The sequence below is a fragment of the Tauraco erythrolophus genome, chromosome 8, assembly GCF_009769465.1.
Source record: "Tauraco erythrolophus isolate bTauEry1 chromosome 8, bTauEry1.pri, whole genome shotgun sequence".
NCBI lineage: Eukaryota > Metazoa > Chordata > Aves > Musophagiformes > Musophagidae > Tauraco > Tauraco erythrolophus.
In genome coordinates, this window is record NC_141472.1 from 30,124,287 (window position 1) to 30,150,960 (window position 26,674).

A 26,674-nucleotide genomic window follows, 5' to 3' on the forward strand; every position below is an offset into this window, starting at 1 on the left:
TAATAGAAACAGAGCATCCTGAACTATCTCATTCAAGGACTGTTGAAAAGTTGGATAGAGTCAGCCCAGAAAATTACAAGCCAGGATGACCAAAGACCAAAGATTTTTCCCAAAAGAGGATGTGTATTCTTTGTAATTACATCCTGATGTGCCAGTTGCTGTTGTTGCTTAGTTAGCATATTAGATAATGGCATGAAGGTCAAAGCTCCCATTGTCCCATTCATAGAATCATAGAATGGTTTAGGTCAGAAAGGACCTTCAAGATAATCTAGTTCCAACCCCCCTGCCATGGGCAGAGACATCTTCCCCTAGATCAGGTTGCTCAAAACATCATCCAACCTGACTTTCAACACTTTGAGGGATGGGACATCCACAACTTCTCTGGGCAACCTGTTCCTGTGCCTCACCACCCTCATTGCAAAAAATTTCTTCCTTAGATCTAATCAAAATCTCCCCTCTTTCAGTTTAAAGCCATTGCCCCTTGTCCTATCACTACATACCCTTGTAAAAAGCCCCTCTCCAGCTTTCCTGTAGGCCCCCTTCAGGTACTGAAAGGCTGCAATAAGATCTCCCCAGAGCCTTCTCTTCTCCATACTGAACAACCTCAACTCTCTCAGCCTGTCTTCATAGGAGAGGTGCTCCAACCCTTGGATCATCTTCATGGCTCTTCTTTGGACTTGCTCCAACAGTTCCATGTCCTTCTTATGTTGAGGGCCCCAGACCTGCGTGCACTACTGCAGGTTGGGGTCTCACGAGAGCCGAGTAGAGGGACATAATCATCTCCCTTGACCTGCTGGCCACGTGTCTTTTGATGCAGCCCAGGATACTGTCGGCTTTCTCGGCCGCCAGCACACATTGCCAGGTCATGCTGAGCTTCTCATCAACCAACATGCCCAAGTCCTTCTCCTCAGGGCTGTTCTTGATGCATTCTCTGCCCTCTGTGTACATGTGCTTGGGATTGCCCTGACCCATGTGCAGGACCTTGCACTTGACCTTTTTGAACTTCATGAGGTTCACACAGGCCCACCTCTCAAGCCTGTCAAGGTCCCTGTGGATGGGATCCCTTTCCTCCAGCGTGTCGTCCACACCACACGGCTTGGTGTCCTCAACAAACTTGCTGAGGGTGCACTCTATCCCACTGTCCATGTCGCCAACAAAGATGTTAAACAACACAGGCCCCAGTACCAACGCCTGAGGAATGCCACTCGTCACTGGTCTCATTCTCTTTAATGTTTTTGTCCTGTCCACAAGTAATTAACCTCTAGCCTTTTTTCATAATAGGGCTTTTTGGCAAACACATGCCTTGCTTCTTTCAGTGTTTAGGATTCTTTTCCGGATAAAGTCCTTCGGAAAGGGCATGTTTCATGAATTTATAGAATCTCAGCCCATATATCCAAACTCAGTAAATTAGCATTAGTAACCTAAGTGAAGCAATCTGGAACTTAGCATGCTATCTTCATAAACACTGAGATTTGGGTATCTCCATGGTTCAACCTCATCCAACTGCTTTTTGGAAACACCTGTTTCAATTGCCTGCAAGAAGCATCCATGAGGGCTAACCTGTGTGCCTCACGCTTCTAATTTTACAGAGGAAAAATCTATTGTGCAAGGATTATGTGAGCTGGCCAAAATTTTACACATAAGAAGAGGGTTTGGCTTTGCTTGTTTCTGTCAATTAACCTATGCCCTTTCTGCTCTTCCTCATGAAAACGTGAGGAAATAGATTCCCTGTGATTTATTCCTTGACTTTTCTCTCTTCTACTGCATAGCTATAGATGAGAGATGATAGTTTAATTGCAACTCCTTGCATAGAAATGGCATTTCTTTCAATGTTTCTAGACAGACAATAATGGCTTTGACGGAACATTTCACTTCAGCTGTTGAATAGATCCAGGAAAGGAGATGGCAACTGAATGGTGTGAGAAAGGATTCTACGGTAATGCTACAATCTGAAATGTCCCTGAATAAAAATCTATAATGAAATGCTACAAATGCTACCTAGACCAGAAACTGAAGACGAAAAAACAAAACAAACAAACAGAAAGGAAAGAGCTTGGAAAAAATAAAATACATGTTAGAAAATACATTTTAAATTAACTTTCTCAGAGAAAGAGTATCATTTTTTTTTCCAATAAAACCAAGTTTATCAGGTTGCTGTGGGAATCAATTGTATAACAGCCATAATAAAGAGCTTGATAAAGACTTGAATAAATATCTGAAGTAGCACTATTTTTTCTTTCTGGATAGAAGGCAATAGACAATCCAATTTTATGATTTGTCTATCCAGACTTCTGTAGTCAGAATTCTACAATTCTATGTTATTTTTCCCTCTTGCAAATGTAAAAGCCATTCAAAATGTTTCAATGCTGAAAGGCTTAGACAGTCACGGCATTTTTTAGTCACAATTGTTCCTTTCAAGCTGATTTTAAACTCCATTTTTTTCAAAGGGAGATATTTCAAGTACACAACAGGCTTGAGTGTTGCACAACTTTTTTCCTCTCTTGAAATAATTGGTCGGGGAGCTATGTTTTTTTTAAATAGGAAATATGCCAAAACTGTATCCTCTAGTTTTGGCACAAAGCTACCTTGCCAAATTGAAAAGGACCAAAGAACACTGCTTGGTATCATTAGCTTTTACTTTTGGAGAATCTGCTTGGGGTTTGAGCTAAGAAGTTTAAGGGACTGAATTCCTCTCAGTTATAGCGATGCAATTGCACTGACCTTGAAACTGAAGAGAGAACAGTCTGACATCTTAAAGCTGGTTTTACTCAAAAGCTGATAATTTTCACAGGAGAACTTGCTTATTGTTGTGGATTCAGAAGGCAGATTGTATTCAAAAGCTACATGAACCTTCCACATAATATTGAGTGGGTTTTTTTTCCTAAAACAATGTGATGGAGGTTAAACTATGAAAGCAGAGAGAGAATATGACTGAGTGAGTAGTGGGACGTTTGGCATAGCCAAAGCACACTCTTATTACCTTCCCTTCAACCTTACTTCAGCAGCCTACAATGAGCAGCGTCCTAAAGATAGAGCTTGTCGCAAACTAAGGATGAAACGTGACACACACTCTCTAATGTGATGTAAAATAGATTCCTGTCATAGAGGAACCAGTGTAAAAGCTGATATTGCCAGACGTGGCAACTCCTCTAAGGGGCGTTTAGGAAAATTGTCATAGCTAATAGCTTTTACTATTTTCAATGTCTAATAACGTACCTCCCAAAATAGGCAGAAGATATATGACATCTCCCTTACAATGACCTTATAAACAAATGTTCAGTAACACATAATGAGAAAGTAATGAGATGGGACTGAACAGAGAAGAAAGGAAAGGTGAAATATTAGTAAGATTATATATGATTACCCAATAAAAGCTCCTACATGGGCTGATGGGCTGAAAAGGGTATTTTCAGGGGAGGAGTTAAATGCATATATTTCTGCGATCTATTTAGTGTAAATAACCAGCTGGCATTTTGCTGAATTTTAGTCATTCTTGTTATTTATAAGCTGCATCTGAAACGATGCCTAAAACATTGTTAGTGTGTTTGTGTTTGCGGGTTTTTCCTCTTCTCTTAGTCCTTCAATATTCTAAATGATGCAATTAGTTTTTTACAGTTGGGGTTTCACTTTATATTTTATTTATAGTAAATGTATATCCATAAATACACATGCATGCACACACAGAAGGAGAAAATCCTTTTGCCAAGACATTAATGACTTCTGTTTCCAAAAGATAATTTTGAAAAGCCTTGGTACCTTCTCAAATCTTAGCAGGTAGACCCTAACAGTTGTCTGTAAAACCTGCTATTGTATAAAATTTCTATTACCATCAGTGTAGAAAAAGGTTTTAGAGAAATAAAACTGGTTAGGATGATATGTGTATGGTTAGCTGTAATACCATTCCATTAAATCTTACTGCATTGTTTCTATATAGATGCCATGCCATTAACTTAACACTGCATGTGCTCCTCTTGTGGAAGGAATGATGACAGTAGATACAATCTTGGGAGGCGAAAGATGTGCTTTTTTGATGACAAACCATGAAAAGAAACAATCCTGGCTTTATTGCCAGAAATGGGAGAAGGATTTGTTGTACCATGCTCCGCCGCGCCCCCTCCCCCCTCCGCCCCCCCAACTAATGAGGAAGCTTAAAAGGAAAAAAATCTCTCTCGTTAATTGCAATGTTGGTAATAAGAAATGCATTACAATAAGGATCCTTGCTCCTCCTACCAATCTAATTATGAGAAGTTCAAGAAACCATCTGAATGTGCAAAATTCACAACAGAAATTAAAGGAGCAACTCATCACTACAGAAATGCAATAACATATTCCTCATTCCTCCTTGCTAGGACAGAAATGTTTTACTCGCATGAAATGGAACCTCCATTTCCAGAGCTGCTGACATCATGTAAAACGTATTTTTTTTTGCCACACATTAATATGGAGGCTAACTACCCTAAATTCTGCCAAACATGTTAATCATGCTTGCATTTTTAGTCCTGGAATTATTCTCATTTATATCAATTTTATACTCCCAGACAGTTCAGGTAAAACTTTGAAGGTCCAATTTTACACTTGGATATCTCCTAGCTTAATTAGTGTACAGGGTAAAGCAACTATAAAACAAATTCATTTAGCAGTATGAGTGTCACAATTAACCTGGAGACAGATTCTCAAAACAGTCTCATCACCACAAATGGTAAATAAGGACTAAAGGCAGCCTAATAGTGGCTAACCTAGTGCCAGTTCTGGGAAGCTTGCAATACTAATAAAAAATTCTTAGGTTGAGCCAGGATGAAGAAAAAGTAAAACATTTTTCTGCCAAAAATAAAAACAAAAGAAAAAAAGAATTACTTTTCCAAGAAGGGTAAGTGACTTTCTGATCCAAAATAAAAGATTTTGTCTTATGTTCAGAACATTTTCATTTTTGAAATTTAAAAATAATTCTATATTGGCTAGAAGTCACTATTTTAGTTCATTTTAATATTTTAAACATTGAAAGTTTGCATTTATTTTGAAGTAGAAAAGCTCTACATTTTTCAGAATTAAAAAGATGTTTTTTCAGATGACCCTACCTAATGAATTCAAAAATCACTCCTCAGTCAATCCACACCAACCTTTATTTTGGTTAGTTAACTATTGAACTGAAAACTTCACCAGCTACACCTTGCATCTGGCAAACCAATCCAACAAAATTAAGAACAAAAAAGGAGACTTCTCAAAACACGGTAGCCCGAATATAAATTTTTGTTAAAGTATGTAATTTAGTGAAAAACATATCCAGAGCATGTCCTTGCTGAGACAGACACTTAAGAAATAGTGAAAAGCATACACACACAGACTCCTCTGAAGTAACCGGATGCAATGTTAAATTTCACACTCAGAACTACTTCTCCTCAGTAAAGTCAAATACAGAAGTTGACACTGTATTTCAGTTTCATGTTTAGGGGTATCTTGTTTATTTTTCCTAGGAAAAGGGGGTACCAACCCAAGTTAAGTATTAAAAATTGTATGTGCATATCCCATTAGATTCTCAAATTCAAGAACAGAACAGATCTTGTGATTTTTCAGAACCAGCTCTCCTCAGATAATCGTTGCTGCTCAGCTAAAGTTCACATGTCAGTCTGAAATTTCCAGATGACTGTAGGCTTGGGAATTCTGGACAAACCCTTCACGTGCAAATCAACCCACAGGCTCACTGCATGTTTCCCATTGTACTTTTCATTTTTTCTTTTATGACCTCTTCCAGCAGAGGTTAAGGTTTGTAAAACTTCAGTCTTGGCTTGAGAGCAATACTTGTTGCACATTTTAATCACTTCATAAATGAAGCTGCTTCTTAAGGTAGGAATTCTGATTTTCTGTATTTGAGGAATAAGCATATCATTAGAGGAAGCAGAAAATAATCCAACACACAAACTGCTGTTTTCTCTTTCCTCTCTTCTCCCACCTTTCTTTACTAGAAGCAAAAACACTTAGCGTCAAGCTAGCGTTACAACAATATGAGTAAAAAAGCTCTGTGCTTTCACATTAAAGGGGAAAAAACCCAACTATCTCGGTTTCCAAACAATATTGCAGGGGTCATAAAAGTTTGACAATAAAATAAAGTTACATACAAAGAGCTAAGAAAATCTAGACTTCACGATTTCAGCTCTCCTGGAAACTGCGAGTGGGTCTTGTGTCGCCTCATTAAGATGCCAGCTACCAAACAGCAGGAAACACTACAGCAGCTTCATTCACATATGAATTTAGCTCCACATTTGAAATCAATTCTTAAAAATCTCTCTCAGTGTAGAGAAGGAACCCGGCTTTGAGATAACCCAGGCTTGAAAAGGAAAAAGAAAATACTCACTACAGTACTAAGATTAAGCTCTTCAGAGACAGACTTATTTAGCCTACACGCAGCGCCACATTGATATGTCTCTATTGCTTCAGGAACCCAAATTAATATCTCCGCATGATGTTGTATAATCCAAGATATATCAGCTTATTTGGAGCTACCTCAGGGATCTCTGGATCTGCTTTGCTGCTATGCTTTCTGTCACACAAATGTACACCAGGAGCTGGTTGACGGGCGAATATTGCATTGGAAAAAACAGACCTGAGAGTCAAAAGCTAAGATGTTCGTTTATCTCATGGAGTCTCAGGGATGCTTGCCTGTATCCCCATGTCCCCAGGCTGCCCATTTTCCTGTATGTGTTGTGAAGCTCCCTGTACTTTTAGATCCCAGAGACTTGTAGGTGGCCTGAGCCACTGCTTACCCCGAAGTATTCTTGGCTTGTTGGTTGAGGGCTTGAGAGGTACAAGGCTTCTTTGACTCTTTGGAAACCGAGACCAAGTCCGCATGAGCCGATTAGCTCTGCAGACAGGTAACTCTCCGTGCCACCTGCGCTGCCATGCTTCTCAGACTACTGACTTTGATAGCTGACTGCTCCTGAGCCTGCTGCAAAATTAGGGGTTGTCCTAGGTTACAATGTAAGATGTGCCCAAAAGTATGTATTCTATCACCATCTTCCTGAGCTGTTGAGACCAGGTGGGGCAATGTTTTCCTTGCCTCCTCCTTCCAGACTATCTTCTGTTAATGGGCCCATCAATGCCTTGCCGCATGACTCGTGGATAACTCCCTCCAGGAGCTATCTCTCTTTAATGGGCAATCAAGGATCTACGGCCTGACTCACAGAACAACATCAGCCCCATTGTGAGATGCTCCAGCCGGGAGGGGAGGGGGCACGGGGAAGTGGTGGTGGCGGCGGTCGGTCGGGCTCTTGCAGTCACTGGGGGAGACAGACGGGCACCTCTCGCTGCTTGGTGACGGGTTGGAACAGAGCAGCCACTCGCGGCCCGCTGTGTGCCTTCCTCTCAGACACGGGGGGCCTGGGTCGGTCGGCACTGACCCTGCAGAGCAGCAGTTTTCCTTCTCCGCCGGGTTCCCGGAGGAAGGCCGGGCCCACCCGCGGCACCGCCGGCCCTTCGGCGGGGGCCCGCGCCCTTCGGCGGGATCGCGGCTTCCGCGGAGCCACGTCTGCCGTGCCAGGAGGACTGCAGCCGCCATTCCATCGCACTGCTGCCAGCACCCTGACCAGCAGGGTGTCAGGTCGTATTCTGACTCGGTCAGTGGCTTTGGTTTTTTGTGTACTATTGCATTTGTATTTTTTTTTCTTTCTCTTTAATCTTCCTAGTAAAGAACTGTTATTCCTACTCCCGTATCTTTGCTTGAGAGCCCCTTAATTTCAAAATTTTAGTAACTCGGAGGGAGGGGGTTCACATTTTCCATTTCAAGGGAGACTCCTGCCTTCCTTAGCAGACCCCTGTCTTTTCAAACCGAGACAGGGGTCTAGGCAGGACAGAGAATAAGCTCCTAAAATGATTTTTAAAAGATTTTTCTCCTGCACATCTTGGTTTTAAAATTTGTACTTCATCCCTGATTTAGGTTAGACCTTTCTGGTCTTGGCTTTGTGTTTTGTTTTGTTTCTCTTTTCACAGCTTTGGCATTTACTTTATTGCAAAATAGCTGTTTAAATCTAATTGTCATAAATATTTACTTCCTGAAGACCCGTGGACTTGGACAGATCAGTTTACCATATACTTCTGAAGATGTCATAACTTTTATGTTTCTCTGATAGACTGCTTTATATAGTCTTGAGGTGTTAATAGTCATCTAGCATGATATTAGCTAGATTAGATGGAAGTGGAAGTAGGAGGACACCTCAAAATTGATAAAAGAAAAAAAATTCCCTGCGATACTAATCCCAGATCAAGCAGGGAGCCTGGCTCAGCAAAGCTGATATCACTGGCAATTTGCTTATGTTCAGCCCTCTAAGAAGGAAGCCTGAAAATAGGCAGTGAAATTGGGAAAAAAAAAAAAAAAAGAATAACTCCTGTTCTGAAAAATTCTGAAACTGGATTCTGGCTTACAAACAACAACAGGCCCTATTTTCCACTTGGGTAGAAGCAATGACTCTAAAAATGCTGTGTGATCAGACCAGGAATAGAGTTTTTTAAGAAAAGATTGAGAGATTAGAAATCTTTTTTTTTTTTTTTTTTTTTTTTAGGAAATCAGGAGAGATCAGGGGAGCTTTTCAACAAAAAGATTCCATTGTTCAAGATGGTACATGCAACAATTTCATTAGTTTGCTGTATTTGAGAAGATTGAAATACCACGTTTAAAAAACTCAAAAATTTTCTTCCAATTTTGACATATAATATCCATAGGGTTTTTAAAGTTTACTAATGTAAGCAACATAGAAACATTCACATAAAAACATAAATCATTGAATCCTATGACAGAAACTATTTAAAAATTTTTAGCAGGAGACAATTTCCCCATGGTTATACCTACCACATCCTTTTAACAAGTGTCACTGCTTAAGAAAGTAATTTAAATTTCTATATTCAATTGTTTTATCTCTGCAGCTCTATGGAAATGTTGCTATAACACTGGAAACCATGACAACTGATTCTGGTTTCTGATTTCATTACAAGGTTATACCTTACCTAGGCTTATAAACCTTTCATACAAGAAGAGTTAATCAATAATTTCACAACTAAATGTTTCAAAAATATGTGGTTTGATGGAAGAATACGGCTTCATTTGATCACTCATTTTAAAGAAGTCACCACTACATTATTATTTGAGTCATATGACTGTGCTTTTTTAATTGTTGCCGAATAGCCCTACTATTTTTTGAAAAAAGGCCAAGCGGCAAAACTTCTAGAAACAAAATACCCTCAAGAAATGAATTGTGTGGATTTCTGACCTTAATACACACCAATATCTAAACCTGGACCAAGTTTGTCACATAAACACACTGCTTTGAGGAGTCACACTTTGTTAATTCACTGGTTTCAATATGCATTTCCAACTTCCTCTAAGTCACTGGCACTTGGACATAGAGAGGTTTAAATTTCCTGCCATTCTTTAGCATGCATCTATTTTACTTGTTGCTAAGTTTTCATAAAATATCAATATTGCCACATGTTGGGGAGGTGCACGAAACATCCAGCTGTTAACTGGACCAGTATCTCTTTCCTTTTCATTGTGTTTTTGAGAATGGAATGCCCTAACAATTCACAGGTTAGGATTGTTATCTTGACAGTCTAAGAGTTCCCGACAGCTAAGAACACGTTCAAAACAGAGGCAGAATATAAAGTATCACATTAGCTGGGTTAAGCAATTCTTCTCTCATTGTGATGGTGTTTGTGATTACAGTCTTTCACTTCCGAATTATAACCTTTTGGTCTGAATGGGAAGAAGGCTAAAAAAGTGATCTGGAATAGGTCACTTCCACAAGTCCCTAGTCTGAGGCACATGAAGAACCACTCTCAGAACAGATAGTTTTTTGTAATTCTCTGCTAAATGCTGAGTGCTATAATTTACTGTACCGATTATTATGTTAGTGCTTTAGCAGCAAAATAGAAATTATAGAATTGCTATTAAACTGAGAAGAACAAAATCCCAGCAGAGTACACTTTAGAATGAATTTGACTGCATTTTGATAATCTGTTCTGTCCTGGAATCCTTTGTGATCAATGGTTACTAGAAGTTAAATTTGAGAGTAGATGATCACTGACCTTGATCAGTCATGACCAATACAGTAGTTTTTATTTTTGGCTGGGAAGAAGCTGCAGTTGCTAAGAAGTTTCTGATGTTCCCAGACTATCTAAGCAAAAGTTTTTCAGTCAGAATCACAAAGTGTTATTACGAATCTTCATTTTCGGAAGGGAATGTTTGTTCTCAAAATAATATTGAAGAGTACAAGATTGATGCATACATAAATATTTGCATTCTGACATGTAATTTGAGAAAAGACCAAAAAGGTTTAGTCAGAACAGAACCATTCTTTTTACCACAGCACAGAATTTAAAATAACTTCATCTCTGTTGCTCAATGACTATTTCACCAGCTCTCATCTCTGATTATGTTTCTTTCTTTCCTATTTTTCCTTTGACTTTGATCTTACTCTTATTTCTACTATTCACAAACTTTGTTTACAGCACTGGAGATTGCTAATTCTCTTTTTCTAAATCCTCTTCCAACTCACTTTCAGCTAATAGCAGTTTTGCAGCTGTCATTTGCTTCATCAGGAGAAAGAAGGTGAACCTGAAGTTCACCTACATTCTAGTGATTGGGAGTTACAGAGTTAATATCTCTGCCAAATACTGCCTGAGTGAACTTGGGAAGTAGATTAAGATCAACTCACGGAAAATAGTCCATTAATTTGGCTCACCAATCTGACACATGTCACATTTAATTTTAAGATTTTAACAGTGTAAGAGCATCGATATCTCCAGTTGAACTCAGTGGGGAATGCATGCGTTCAGTAACTCCATCGGTTATTATTATAATACATTTCTGTTGTTTGTTTCTTGTTGAGATAATGAGCAGCTGCTGCCTGTGAATTGATATGGGCTCTATGCACGAGTCAGAAACCAACATATGTCACTGTCAAACTATTATATGCAATCCAGCACAACCTAGTGTAAAGGTGGCTTGTAAGTATTCCTAAGGAGTCTCAGCTCCTGAAAGAAGTACAGACAACTGCCAGCTTCTGAAGGATGCCAGTAAATTACCTCAGTAAATAGAAACGAAAGTGGAAGGACCTCAATTATATATAAAATATATATTTTTTACTGTCATGGACTTGGTTCACATATCTGTTTTTTGTGGAAATACAGGGGAAGAAAAGAAGTTTCTTGTCTATATTTCACTTAGTCTTGCATAGAATAGAGCTATACACCTCATCCCTTGCTACCAACTTCCAAGTAAAATTGGGCTTGTTTGTTGTCTGTGATCTTGGTACGGCAGCAAAGAAGCTCTCCTACAGGTCTCTACCACCTCATGCCCTAAACAGGCAAATGCTAGAGAGAAATTAATTAGTACCTTCAGAGAAATACAAACCGTAAGGTCAAATCCTGGATCTACTGTAACCAAAGTTTTTCCATTGACTTTAATAGGATCAGAGCTTCTCCCAGATTCTTTATAACCTTTATCTTTCCAGGTTAGGGATTCTGCCTGTCCACCAGAACCCAAAAGCACAAAGAAGAGGTGAGAACGAGTATGATACTGCATCTCAGATACATTTGGGCAGGAAGCCAAGTACTGTGTCGCTCAACTTGAAAGGCTCTTAGAAAAAACTTTCAGGTGTGCACCTTTTTCTGTCGTGTTACTTTATGTACTCCAAAATGGATTTATATGTTTAAATGCCACATATTAGCCTGGCATTTAAAAATAAGTCAGTGTTTTTAATTCTTTGTCTAGACAGTGGTACCAAAAAGCCCATTTTATTTTCAATAATCCTGAAATTCAGAGGTGCATTTATTATCAAATAATAATGACACTTTCTTCAACCCTGCTCTGGAGTATCAGTAGGGACAGCTTCTAATTACCAGGCCTGTTTGGGGTTCATCTATTGCCCAACATTTTACCTTAAACTTCTTCTCTCTCTAGCTTTACCTCATTGATCCTTGTCTTGCCATCTTGTAAAGCTTTATAATTCCATCCTTTATTTTTATTGTTACCTTGAAGGTGTTTATAGACTGTAGAAGGTATTTATAGACTTTGGTCATGTCCCCGCTGAGGCTGCTCTTCTCCTGGTCATATATTAGTTTTGCTCCCTGCGTCTTAGCTCATAGATCTCATTTTCTTATTTTTGCCATTTCTGTTGCCCTTCTTTGTATTTTCTTCTGATTGTTCTATATGCTTCCATACCATAAGAACCAGTATAATACAGAGTACATAACACAGGAGAATTCCAGGTGTTTTTTCCTCCAGTGCTATGTAAAGCAAAACAATTACTGCAAAAACCTTAAATATTGTTTTCTCTAACACAGTATTGCTTGAGAGTTTGATTTTTGAAAAGCATAGTTTTAAACATGCCCAGCTCAGCTCTGGAATCTATTTTAGTCAAATCACCACAGCATTTTGCAGGGCTGAAACCTCTGCTTTTTTCCTATGTTTTCTGTGGACAAGTAATTTTATTTCTGTATCTTGCACTCAGAGAATTCAGAGTAGTTCTCATCTGGCTTCTCACACTGCTGTATTTCCAAAGCAAAGAGTTTCAATTTGAACCCACACCTTTTAAACACATGTGTAGAGCCCTGGCTTTTATGTTCACTAGCCTGTTGCCCTATATTATTAATATTAATGGCAGCTTTGCTTTTAATTTCAACGAAGTCAGGCCCTGGGACTGGGCGATATCTCATAGGTAAAACAGGACTCCTGTGTTTTAATGTCAACTGAAGCAGCACTTCTTTTCCTGTCACTATTTCTGTTAGATCTTTGCCTGACAAATGCTTTTCAATAACACACAAATACTGTCATTGCTTTTGTATAAAGGAGTTAACTATGAATGCTTTCTTGACTATTTTTCTATATAGCTTGTGTTTATATAGACTGCTTTCATCCGGTTAACCTTTCATATAGTTTCCTAGCTCACTTAGGATTAGTCTGAAAATCTTGCACCTCCTGCATTGAATTTTATCTGAATAGTCCTGCTAATTTTGTGAAGCACTGTTCAGCTAGAGTGAAGAAAGCTGAACGAATATTGCATATTGCTTTCAATATTCTGATCAATTACAACTGACAAATCTTTTTATAGATTTCAAATTTTATTTCTGCTGCAGATACTAAAAGCTTTTTTTAAGCTTTTCAAGAACAAACTAATACCATTGCTGTGAGAACTTATGTGTACAAAATGATTACATGATAAAGAACACCATTTAGATTTCAACACTTTATGTAAATAATCCAATTATGCAATTAGACAAAGCCTAGTTAACTAGGGTTAAAACACATGCAATCAAATGGTGCACTTATTATGTAGGATTTTCGAATGTCAACTCTCTCACAAGCATAATTTGGTTGCAAAATGAATCTATATGTAAATAAGTAGAGTTCTTGTATTTGAGGATAAACAGAAATCAGAGATGAGCCATCATAACTTTAATTGTCGAAATTTATCATTTATAGAGTAGGTTCATAAAAAGGTTTGAAAAGAGCCTATTTCCAGGCTAGAATCTAATGCAATACTCAGTTTTTCTCTACCCTGTCTCCTCATATGCCATGTTTAGAATGACACATCGAAGACACTTATGAATCTGTCGTGATATAATTTACAAGCCATCTCCCTTATTTTTCTACCACTACATGTTTACACAAGTAAATTCTGATGTTCACCAGAGAATCTAATTCAAATAAATTTATTTGGCGCGTGTTTATACAGAAATTGTCTTATTTTCTTTGAGACTCACAGGGACCAGTCAGAAACTTAAAGTGAAGAAACTCCCATGTTTTCAGTTTGCACCACAGAAGACAGAAACTAGTTAAAACAGCTGTCAGACCTTTTAGATATTTTCTGTCTTGCAATCTACCGTCAGGAGACATGTCAGAAGGATTCAGAACTCTGCAAGGCTGGTGGTTCTAGGCTTTGTTTTCTGGGGTTTTTTTTTGCCTTTTTTTTTTTTTTTTCCATTTTTATGGCTGCTTTTTGTCTTTTGATTATAAAGGAATACTAAACTGAACAGAACACTGGCCATAATTACAGTAGTAATCCACTTCATATCAATGTCTTGCTGGTTTATCCCTCACTAACAATGGAACACACCCACAGCACCCACTCAGGCAACTTCTGGAAACATTTCAAGTGCTTGTCTAGAGCTGGATAGGAGCTCTTACGAGATTAAGTCTCCCACTGCTCTTTTGTACTCTACCTCTTCTGCAGAAGTGCATAAATTCATTCCTGCCTATGTTTTTAATCAAATTTATGACCTTTAACTTCAAGAGGTTGATTTTTGTAAATCTCTTTTTTTTAATTTTTTGTGGCAATAACAAAGCATTTAAAGTAAATACTAGCTAGGAAGCAAACCTACATTTGGTCAGTCATATTATCTTTCGCTCAGACTGGGTCAGCAAGGTTTGTTTCAGAACTGGTGAGGTCTGAAAATCCAGAATAAAAATACCAGATGTCACTTGGAACAGGCTGCCCAGGGAATCTGTGCAGTCCCCAGCACCGGCGCTCGTTATGAATATTTTTGAGAAATGTTGTTCAGGAGTGAAACGTGTGAGGCCAGCCCCGCGCCGGGCTGGGGCTGTGACCTCTGCCTGCCCACGGCTTTATGTCACCAGGAAAAGCCGTGCCTGGGGCAGCTCCAGGCTCTCGCTGGAAAGGGAATAGGCGCACCTACTTATACATTCACCTCTCTGATGTCCTTCCCTGCTGAAAAGATGGGCGGATGGACTGGGTGTCACTGGCAGGGCGGGCGGGCAGCTGCAAGGTGCCCGTGCCGCAGGTGGCCCTGGACAGCCGCAGGCGAGTCACGGCTGATTCCAGCCGGCTCCAGCCGGTGGGAACAGCCTGCTGCGTGCCAAAGCACCGGTGAATGAGGGCAGGTCAGGTGCCGCTGTGCCGGTGGGGTGAGGCGATGCTCCAGGCAGCGAGGTGCCCTCCAAGGGGCTGCATCCCACCAGGACAGGGCACCTCCGGAGGGGCTGCAGCCCACACCAGAGCAAGGGAGCAGTGCGGAGCAGCAGGTGGAGGCGGTTTTGGCCCCATCATCTCGTCAAAGGGGTGGGGAGGGGCTGAGCATAACTCGCAATGGCAAGGAGAGCCGAGGCAGGAGGGGGAGAAGGGGTGGACCGAAGGAGAGGCTGGGCCGGCAGGAAGGGCTGCTTCCCGAAGCGTGTGCTCAGTTGTTTGTGGAGTTTTCCCTTTGAATACCCGCATGAGCCATTAAATGTTCACTCAGACGCCAGCAGGAGCCTTTGTTCTGGGCATGTGGCGGTATGGCCACTTGATAATTAACATGTAGAGGTAAAAGTTGGAGTTTTTAATGAATATGTGCTCAACCTGATGTAATCTTCTTGGCTTGCTGTCAGTGTCATGGTGTGCATTTTGTAAGGGCAGAAGATGTGTTTTGTAATAAACATATGTTCAGTTTGCGAACAATGGTATGAGTAAAAAATGAAGAGATGTATTCTGTGTCAGACAAGCATCTTCAGCAAATCAACATTCTGCCCATCCAGGTATCCTGCGATTTGCTTCATTACTACCAGGCCATTCAGCTAACAAATCTGAATATGATAATCTGAGGTGACTCCTACTTGGCTTCTTCAATTGGAACCTCTGATGCCTTTGAGATGCATGTTACTTTTTGCAAGTTTGTTTAAAGTGAGTAGAAAACCCCCACTAAGGATTAAAAATACAACACCTGGGAGATGAATAAGTACGCTCATTTGGAATAAGCTTTAAACCCAGCAAAGGTCAGCACCATAGCCTGGAGCAAGGCTAAGGAGGTCTAAAGACACTAATTATTGTAGTTAAGCAATTGAAGTAATGGGGACCTGACAGTATGCCTGATAAACAGCTAGAAAATTAATGAGCAGGATTCCCGTCTTCCATCAAAGGACTGCCAAATGTCTGTACAAGATACTACAGAAGACACTGGCATTATGTACAGACCAAAAGACTATTTAAAGATTTGTGGCATGAACTGAACACATGGCGTTGCTAATGACTGGAGCTTGTGTGCCCACTGTGTATGGATGAAGTAATTAATCACTTTAAAATTACACAATGGGAGATTATAATCAATAAAGGAATACATGATATAGTGTATGAGGGAGGGGAAACATAACTTGGGCCCTTTGGATTCAGTATATCAGACTGTAGGAGTGCTTTTTGAACACTTGTAGGTTTGGGGTTTTTTGGTCACTGTACAATGTTGTGCTTGTTGTCTGTACGATTAATTCAGTTTTGAGTTGCCTCAAGTTTTGCTCTGATCCGGGATGAAAGAAACAGCTTTCTGGAAGAGATAGGATTACAGAAAGAGTTTGGAGCAGTGTTTGCTGTATCTCAAAGTCAGGGGTCCTTGGACAACCTGCAGCTCCAACAGTTACCAGCAGTTGCTGGGATCCTCACAGGGGCTGGTGGCAGATGCAGAAAAGGCAACTTATATGAACAATTACAGTTATCATCAATTTGCACCCAGAACATTGACATAACTTCCTGAACAAAGTCTTCATGTACTTACTGACATGCCTGGAGGCATTAGACAAGCTTTAGGAGAGAAAGCAAAGGAGACAGTGTTGTCCTTCTTAGTCTAGTGGTATGAAACCTTGCCTAGGTGAATTGCAGCTCCAGATCTGACGTCAGCTTCCCTTCAAAGCATTGGAACTATCATCAGGACACAAACCGGTGTATTACACGGTCCATCAGCAGCTTCAGAAGAAAGTTTCAGAGATCTCCTGTTTTAGGCAGATGCAATGTAATCTTTCTTCAAGCCTTCTCCTAAACTCTAACGATAGGAAGTGATCGAGGCCTGAGAGACCTGAGAATTACCTACTATAGCTGTGTGACAGTCTCTTTTACCCAAACACAGGTGAGCCTGTGCTCTATCCATTGGGCTGTGATGCTGCCTCTCTCCTTTTGGAGAGCCACGAACCCTGAAATGCATCTGGCCACTTTTTTAAAAGCTATATCTGTGCTACAGAAATGTATAACCTTGTGTTTACGTTGAGGAAGAGATGATCTCTTGCTGTAGGGCAGAGCGCACATCCCTCCTCATGCTGGCAAATACTGCTGGGCATTCTCCCACAGAAACTGAGAGAATATTTGATGAACCGAAGCTTCAAAGAGTCAATGTAATCTGTGTCCAATTGTCTGGCACTGTGTGTGGGTGTACAGCGGGAAGCTGAATGAGGGAGTGCATGCTTTCAGTGTAGTGCCTCAGCATGTTGTTGAAATATAAATGGTAAAAATAATACAGAAAAGGACTGGGATTTTCCCAGATAAGTAGGGGTTTGGTATTGGAGTCTCCGTTACCAGTAATGGGCTTTGATGATTTCAAGAGGCCTTGGATCAACTTCTTTGTATACTGTCCTAAAGAGCCTTTTGAGTCATAATTTACAGTCGTATTTCTGTGCAAAGCAACAGTTTGAGCTCTTGATTTTATTTGACACACATTTGTAAATGGTTATCTGAATGACTTGCTTTCAGCCTGATGAAAGTCTTACCTAGTATGTTCTAGAGCTCTCAATACTTTCCTAAATGCATTAAAGGGTAAATATTTCTTTAGGGAGTATTAGCGCCATTAGCAGCAGCTTCTGCTTTTCCACTTTCCAGGAATTTAATAACCTTCAAATGCATAGATTTTCTAAAATGTCAAAACACAAGCAAAGGGAAAAGGACATTGCATCTATTCAATTACAGACTTGAGATATCACAGGAAATGTGAGTTTGTCCCTTGAACTGACCAAGAAGGTTGATGGGATTAGTATACCGAACACCGTTCATGTGAATCATTTGTATACTGTAGGCTTTTACAGAACATTACCCATGTAATAGCTGCACAGAGTTTATTAGTATGGAAGGTAGTAACGTGCACAGTATCCTTATTTGTTGATGGGTTTGTTTCATTATGCTTTCTCTTACAAACTAACCAAATCTTTTAAAGCACAAGCTCAGCAAGCCTTGCTATTTTTTTCAATTAAGTTTTTGTGTGTATGTAAATTCTAAAACCAGTATCACAAGGATTGTGTCTTGCTGTCACTGCACGCTGCATCTACCAAAATAGGGTCCTCCTACAAGTAGAGATCTGAAGGTGCAGCAAGAACAATAAAAAATAAAACCACCACAAATGTTATACAATCTAAGTCCACTCCTTCTGCTGGCAGATGTATGTCCCCTGCTGCGTGTTTACTAGCAAAATCAATCACCACAATAAGGAGCAACAACAAAAAATCGCTTTATAAATGTGTCTTAGCAAATAAGAATATGGTCTGTAGAATTTTAAAACCTTTTAAAGCAAATATCCTACCACCTGAACTATACAAAATTGTCATATAGAAAAAAAAAATATCCAGTATAGAGAATAGAATGACCTCTCATGCAAGAAATAAGCCATTTCCAGAACATATTCTGCTCTAGAAAACTGGAGCAGAAATGGTCGACATGAAATTATAACAAGCTCTTGACCTTCCCTGGCCCTTTATGCATTTTCATGAAATGATGTAATTCATTATTTCCACTGATGTGTGCAGAGCGGTGGGCCAGCTTACTTTGTATTCATTTATTCAGTCCTGAGTAATCTGTGTTTAATAGAGTGCTGGAGCGTGTCAGAATGAACAATTAAACCTGATTGTTGTAGAAGACAACTTGCCATTATTGCCAACATTAGTTGTATGTGCTTTATTTTTTTAATAAAGAAGGGGTGTTGCAAGCTCAGTATATAATCCACATATTAATAATGTACTTTTTTTTTTGTTTTTGAGAATGGGAATATTTCTTACACGTTTGGGACCATAGTACTTTGCACTGAGCTCTCAATTGATGATGCAGGCTGTAATTTTTTGCCAAGTCTGTTCTGCAGGGATAAGCAGACTGGGAAGACTCCGAACAGAGCACTAGGAGACTAGTGAGATGGGGAGATCACCTATCCCATCAGCAATGTGCAAAGTTTGGGAAGAATATATTCTATGGTGCAGAAATTGATTGGTTTTGCTGAATTCTCACAGGGAAAAAAAAAAGGCAACAGGTTTCAGGGATAATATATTTGATAAATCCCTCTGCCTGGTGAGCAAAGAGACAAATATCCAAGAGCATTTTAATTGAATGGGGCAGAACACATACAGGCAACTACACGGAGTGAAGAAGCCATGGAAGAAACAGTCTACTAAGAATTATGAAGGAATAGGAGGTGCTTGTGTGTTTGGTACTCAATCCTAAATGAAATTGTAACTCTTCCAGTGTGGCCCACAAAGTCCTAGAGGACTAAAATCTCCCAGAATAGCTCTTCAGTTCAGCCAGTGGGAGCCTGTGCTTTTGGAGTGGGAATACCTGAGTTTTATGCTCACTGAAACCTTAAAATCTCAGAAAAGTAATTACAACCTTGGATTGAATATTATACTACCCTTGTGACAATTTGGCTTTTTTTCATGAGGGAATTGCAGAGATCCCCATGAATTCCATGAGTAGGAAGGGTCAGTAATTTAATTGGATCAAGAAGTGGGCATGGTTAAGGGCCTAGGTGGTCCAGATTTCATCCTCTGTGCCTTCTTCACCTTGGTAGTTACAGCAAAGCTAAGTATACCTGAATGCATGCACTGTCCTCAGTCCCTCCTTGACATGAGCAACTATGGTGCCAAGGCAATGAAGAAGATCCTGCAAGACCTTCCATTGCATTGCACTGCTGGATGGGGGAATAGCAATAAGAGAGGAACTGCAATTGTTTGGGACTGACCTCCCACAAAGGCACTTTCAGCATCCCTTGTCCTCTCTAGTACATGGGGCAGCGGCTTTTCAAAAACCTGGAATGTCTCATCTTTCCTTTTTCTTAGTGTAAGTGGCTGCAGTGGGTCACAGCGGGTAGTGCCCTGTCACATGAATGAAGGTCAAAGTGTGGAGGCAGACCAGATCAGCTAAAGATCAGCCGTTAGATGATATCTCAAGTAATCACCAACTGTGCAGTTATTTCCATGCCCTGTAGATTATCAAGAACTAACGATGTTGCATTGCAAAGCAGGCTGGGGAGGTGGGGGGCTAAAAAGCAGAGAGAACAAAGCTGAAGGCACCAAATGCAGAGCTGTTTGCCAACAATTCCCTGCCCTGGGGTGTTTAAAAGGAAAGAGAAGATATTTTATGTCGAGAAGCAGGTGGCTGGAGGAAGTCCTAAGAGAGCCCTGCCAGTCTGTGTCCTCAGCTGTGCCTGTATTTACTCCTCAGTGCAATGAAGTCTTACGAAGTAGTAGGAGGAGTGGTGTCTGGTGTTTATGTGTTTATGTATGTAGACAGCTATGAATTTTTAAGACTGCAGAATGAAATTCGTTTTGCAATAATGAAGATTTTATCTGATGTAACAAGGAACACCAACTCAATGTTTCAATTCAGAGGGATGACACAGATAAAGCCAGCCTGCAAGTAACAAAACAGATAAACACGAGTAGGTCAAACCTCTTCTGTTAACACTACGAGATACAGAGTTATGAGAAAAGAAGTGAAAAAGTGCAAAGTGCTTATCAGCACAACGCATAACGTCTCATGCATAGAAAACCATAGCTGTCATTCTTTTTTGTTGGCTCCAAGAAAGATACAAACACCAGCACTGGAGAAGAAGTTACAAGGTACATCTTACATGGTTGTGCAAACTAAGTCAAATATTGCAGAGGATTAAAAGCAGTGTGCTAGGTGAAGTAATAGCCCTTCCACAATGACTCCACCTGCCATTTCTGGTTATTTATGTCATTGTTGGTTCTTTCAGTGTCTTTCACATATCAGAATTCTCCAGGAACCAGTATCTTCTCTCAGTGGAAAAAGCTGATTGTTGAATGATGTTAATGTACCAATTAGTATAGATTATGTTTTGCAACTGACCAGACAAACTGCAAATGTTTCTTTCCTAAGCTAAAGATAGTTCCTCCCTCTGCCCCAAAATGCACACTTGAATCCCTAGCAGCACATTGACCATGGTGATGGTAGGAGTTGCAAGCAGATTGCTTTCAAGGTAAACAACGACTCATTGTCTCTTATATTGTCCAGCAAAGACAAATTTACAATCAGCAGACTACATACTGCCAGCTAAGAACACAAGAGCTATTAAGGACTGTATAAGATGCTCATTGGATGTGTCTAGCAGATTAGCACAGTTGTTTAGAGCAGGTGTTTTGTTAATTGTGATATATTCAGAACTGCACGCTGTGTCTGAAATGACCCTTAAATGGCCACCTCACACCAGTGAGATGAAAAGATGTAGTGCACTGAGCTGTGAAATAAAGCATGGAGGGGGGATGATGGTGGCCCAGGACCTATTTGCCTGTATTCCTTGCCAGTGTTGTCAGGGCAGCCTTTTTTCTTATGCCCCAAATCCATGATTTTATTTCTAATCTTTATTTATTATTTAGTATTTTGCAAACTGAGCTAAGTTGCTTTAAGGAGCTTGTAAAGTAATTTTGGACCAAACCGTGAGCCCAAAAGGTAAAAGTTATGTGTATTGGAGATGAGAAGCTCTTGGTTCATTGCTTTCTGTTTTCAAAAGGTAAATAATGCTACATTTGAAGCAATATTTCCCTGCACACACCCCATCACATGTAGAAGCCCTCAGACTCTGGGTAAAAGTGATTTTAGACTGCAGCAACCAATAGATCACAAGATTTCAGAAACACGATGTAGCAGAAAGGATGCTGAGACAGTTACTAGCAGGGTCTGTGCAGGATGGCACGTGTCGACCGTAACAGTGAAAGCTACTTTTAAGGAAAAATTAAACCACAACGGGCTGGTGATGCACTCAGCTCCTGTTGCAGCGCATGGCTGCCAGGGCAGGTCCCACTGACTGATTTGCTCTGCCTGGGACAGGTGTTCCACCAGCTGCCCCGGGGTGGCCAAAAGCTCAGGTCTGGGGAGGGCAGGGGGCATCTGCTGGGTCCTGGCCCCACAGGCAGCAACAGGAGAGCAGCCTGGGGCAGCATTGCCCTGAGAGACCCTCTGGAAAAGGCAAGCTGTAAGAGTACAGAGGCAAGGCTCTTAGCAATGCAAAGACAGAGGAAGAGCGAGGCACCAAAAATCACAGGATAATTGCGTTTAACTGATGAATTAAAACCAATTTCAACAAACAGAACGCCTGAGAAAACTGAGTTCACAAAGGAAGAAAGCCCTTTCCTTTTGTCTTTTTCCACCCAGAATACTTTGATACGTTCCTTTCTGAATTGCATCTTTAGAAAAATTTTCCTTTTAAAAATAAATAAAATGGAGGCCAAAAAAAATTAAATGCCTGGAATTGAATATTTATTCAGCCCCCAATTTTTTCCCTGTTTGTTTACTTTGTTGGCTGACAAACAAAGAAATCCATTTTTCAAGCAGCCCTAGTACAATATTAATCATCACGAGTACAAACAGCAGTGTCTAAGCCCATGTCTATTCATACTGTGTTATGCTGCTTCATGCTTCTGCATACTGAGTAGTACCTGCTCCAGAACTAAGGAAAATGAGGCTGTGTGATGGAATGTGTGAATAAGGCTGGCAGTTTCAGGTCAGTTAGCTACTCTTGGGATCGCAGATATTAACATTGTTATTTTGGCCTAAAGAGATAATAACAGCAGTTCTCTCTTAAATACATAAACCTTACTCTTTTTTTCCCCTCTCTTTTTTCTCACAGGTTTTTGAACATGACTTCATGTGGCTGAGAGCTCACTGCAAGGTAAAAGAAGAGATACAGATTGTAAGAAGGCAATACGTGGAAAATGCAAACCAGATCTGCTTTTCTACACTCTATCCTTAAACACTAAATGGTAACCTGGCAAAGTGAAAGCCTCCAGGTTTCCTTCTGTCACGTGTTCAAATGTTCAAATTCAATAACTTTGATTACTAGTTATAAGTAGTTTGTTGCTTTTTCCCAGAAATCCCTAAAAGATGGCTAAGGGTCTGTGAAGAAAAATCTGTGGCCAAAGAAATATCCCAATTTTACTGCCTCATTTCTGCAGGCCATCTCAAAATTTGGGATAATATTTGTTACTGAAAGCAGAATCTAAGATCCAGACTATAAAGACCAAAATCTTAGGCCTTGAATCACTTTTCACCTGTATGAAACTTCCTTTGAAGTTATTTCTACAGCAATGCAAGAAGAGTGGAAGCTGCTCAGACGGGTATTTGCTCAGGTCCTCTGGTGTTCATACCATTAAAATACAGAACAGTGAGAAGGGTCGAAGGGCTTCTTAAGGCATGTTATGTTGTCCTGGTTTCAGTTGGGACAGTTAGCTCTTCTTTTCAGCAGCCAGAAGAGCTCCGTGTTTTGGTTTTAGTCTGGGACTTGCTCTGAGAAGAACACTGACAGCGCACTGATGTTTATAGTTGGCACTGACACCTCAAGGACTTTTCAGCTGCCATGTTCTTGCCAGTGTGCAGGAGCACAACAGGATAGGGGGGAGCATAGCCAGGACAGAGGGTCCATGACTCTCCTTATGATTTGTACTTAGACTTAGGATTGAGGGCCAAACTGGCCAATTAGTATTCCATATCATGCAGCGTCATGTCCCCCAAGTGAGGGACAGGCGGAAAGAAGGGCCTTGGCTGTTCCGGGGCTCTCACTCTCGGACTCTCAGAGTGCTCTCTCTGTCTTGCTTTCTATTTTCAGGCCTCTTGTTCATCTGGGATTGTCATGTCAGGACTTATCTGTTTTGGGATTGTTAATTCAGGACGAGACGGGCCTCGGTCAAGGGGTGGTGAGCAATTACACCGTACATCACTCGTTTGTGTATATTTATCATTGCAGATATATATATTCATATATTATTAGTAGTAGTAGTATTAAATTGTTCTTAACCCATGGTTCTCTTTCCCTTTTCTCATTTTTAATTTCCTTTCTCGTTCCTGGGGAGTGGGGGAGGGTGAGTGAGCGGCTGTGTGGCGTTTAGTTGCTGGAGCGGTCTAAACCATGACATATGTCCGGTGTTTTGGTAAAATATGTGCTTGTGATAATAGGCAGTGATAGATAAATTCATGAATAAAGGGATATCTGTCAGAAAGATTAATGAGAGTCATACATACATCAAAAAAGTGAGTGATGTGACCACATAGAAAGTTACCACCTGTTAGCAGTTCTGTCATAGCTGCCAGTGTTTGCACTTCTTATGAGCAGCTAATCCAGAGAAAATTGATGCACAATGAAAGAAGTTTAAGCTAAGTCCTGCCTAGATCATATGTCTGAATAAAACACGTTTGCAAGGCATCAAAGAAATGATGAGCTTCAGTATGTAGCAAAGTTTTGACAAACTTGCTGAAGAACTCTTTAGACTTTCATACAGAAATATTCACCGTGTTGTGATAAACTCCAGCTGAAATCAAGCAGATCAAGAGTTAAATGAATGACAAGGAATATGTATCATGGTTGAGAGTCCACCTGTAAATCTGGAGAGAAACTGAAGTGATAAAAAAATAAAAAAAAAATAAAAAGAGGCGTTGACTCTCCTGTAAAGGACAAAGAACAGTAATTTTAGAAGCTGAAACAAAGCAATACTTAAGTACACTGGAATAACAAACTTTTCTCATAATTGAGTCTTGTTTAGACCTGAGCAGAAACAATAATGCCTCTTTAGTAAAAGGCAGAGCAAAGGTGTTACTTGGTTACTGTGATGTATCAGAGCTGCATTAATGCAGCTGTTTATAGTTAGGGATATGTCCATCAGTAGCTAGAATGTGGAGACTGATGCTAAGAATAGATTAATACTAAAAGCAGTGGTTGTTTCAGAAGGCTTTCTGCTACCTAAATGTGAAACAGTTTTGCTTATGTTATTTCTTTCTGTTCTAATAATGCAGAGGATTTGAGGCTTGGCCTTGGGCAATGCGATATGCGTAAGGTCGCCAGCTGATAAGCAGCCTCAAGAGGCGTCATGCCCGAGGCTGTGGTTCGATGATAGGGTAAATTCAGTTTTCGATCTCCTAACACAACTTGAAAAACATTCACAGCTACGTGAACTGCTATCAGTCACACTGCTAGTTCAAGTTTGTTTAAAAATACTCACATGGGTGAACTTGTTGCATCAGGCTTCGATTCTGCCTGCCTGCAGAACTGTAACTTTAATTGCAAGAGCAGGAGCATAATCCCAAAGGCAGTGATTCTGGCTAAGGATCCAGCTTCACATTACAACAACCTCATAGTACGAAGAGGCTGCTGCTAAAAGAACAGTCCTGCTCCTCCATCTCCTGTCAGCAGCTCACTCCTACTGCCAGGTGTGACATCACTGTAGGACCACTATTTCCAGCACAAAGAAGCGTGGGGGGAATGCACAAGATTGGGGGGCAGAGCAGTAAAGCATATTCTGTCACAGCAGCCTGCAGTAGCATCAGTAAAACTGTAATGCGGAACCACACCCTAAACTCCACAGAAGGGCGATAATACATGCATGCTTGAATCATATTTAAAATGCTGTGCTGGTGGATCTGGGATGTTCAGTATTGACGGTTGTGGAGTCTCCTTCTCTGGAGATGTTCAAAACCCGCCTGGACGCGTTCTTGTGTGATCTGATCTGCTCCGGCAGGGGGATTGGACTAGATCATCCTTTGAGGTCCCTTCCAATCCCTGACATTCTGTGATACTGTAGGACTGCAGAACCATGGCACAGGCATCTCGGTGAGTCAGAATTCTTCCAGTGCATCCTGCTTGCTGCAAGCAGGGAGTCTTCATCAGTGCCTTGTCTTGCAAGTAATTACTACAGTGACTCTGCGCTTCCTTCATTTCACTGGTAACAGTGACTACCACTGTCCTTCCAGATGAACTTCTGCTGGAGAAAGAGTAAGTGAGAACCGCTGTGTAAGTCAGAATCTGCTTCAAGCACCCACCTAAGCTGCTTCAGAAAGACTATATTAAAAACCTAAACTTTTTAGCTCCCCAGTCTATATGTTAAAACACAGCCCAGAAGCTGTTTTCTTTGTTTCACAATTACAGTAAGTCCTCTTTAGCACCAGATTGCTCAAACCTCTTCAATTCTTCCTCGCAGAGGAATTTATTAGTTTCTGAAGTCGTGCCATTTATTCACAAATATCACCCTGTTCTCTTGAATGCAGCTGTCAAGAGACAAAAATAAATAAATAGAACAGACTTCCTTCAGGTTTCTCCCCTCCCTTTTTTTTTCTCTTCACCTTTCTTGACATTTATAAAATGTTACAAAACTTTCTGCCAGGAAAAGTATAAAATACATTTACAGTATAGTTGTTTTGTTGATTACAAAAACATTGTTGCAGTAGCAATAAAGGCTATAGGCTTGTAAATCTCTGTATATTTGGTGTTCATTAAATTTAGTGGAGTGACAGTTACTACTCTGCAAAATACAGTATTTTCAAGGGAAGATGCAACACATACTGTTTCCAAGCCTGTTTCTTATGTCAATCAGTTGTCACACTACATCTTAAGTGGAGATCGGTGAAGATTGTTGGGAATATCATATTTGTCAGACGGGTGCTGGGCCACACAGTCTTTTACTTCTCAACAAGGGCACTTGTTAGACAGTGTCAGTTACAGTCCAGGCATCAGCAATTAGTTTGGGCAGTGTGCAAGCTCTGTGCTCCTTTACACATATTGCAAAGATCCAAGCATCTCACCTAAGGTTAACCAGCTGCCAAGTGATCTTAGTGTCTGTTACTGTTGATATGGCACCAGCATTTTGCCTGTACCCTTCTCACTGGACATTATTCACTCC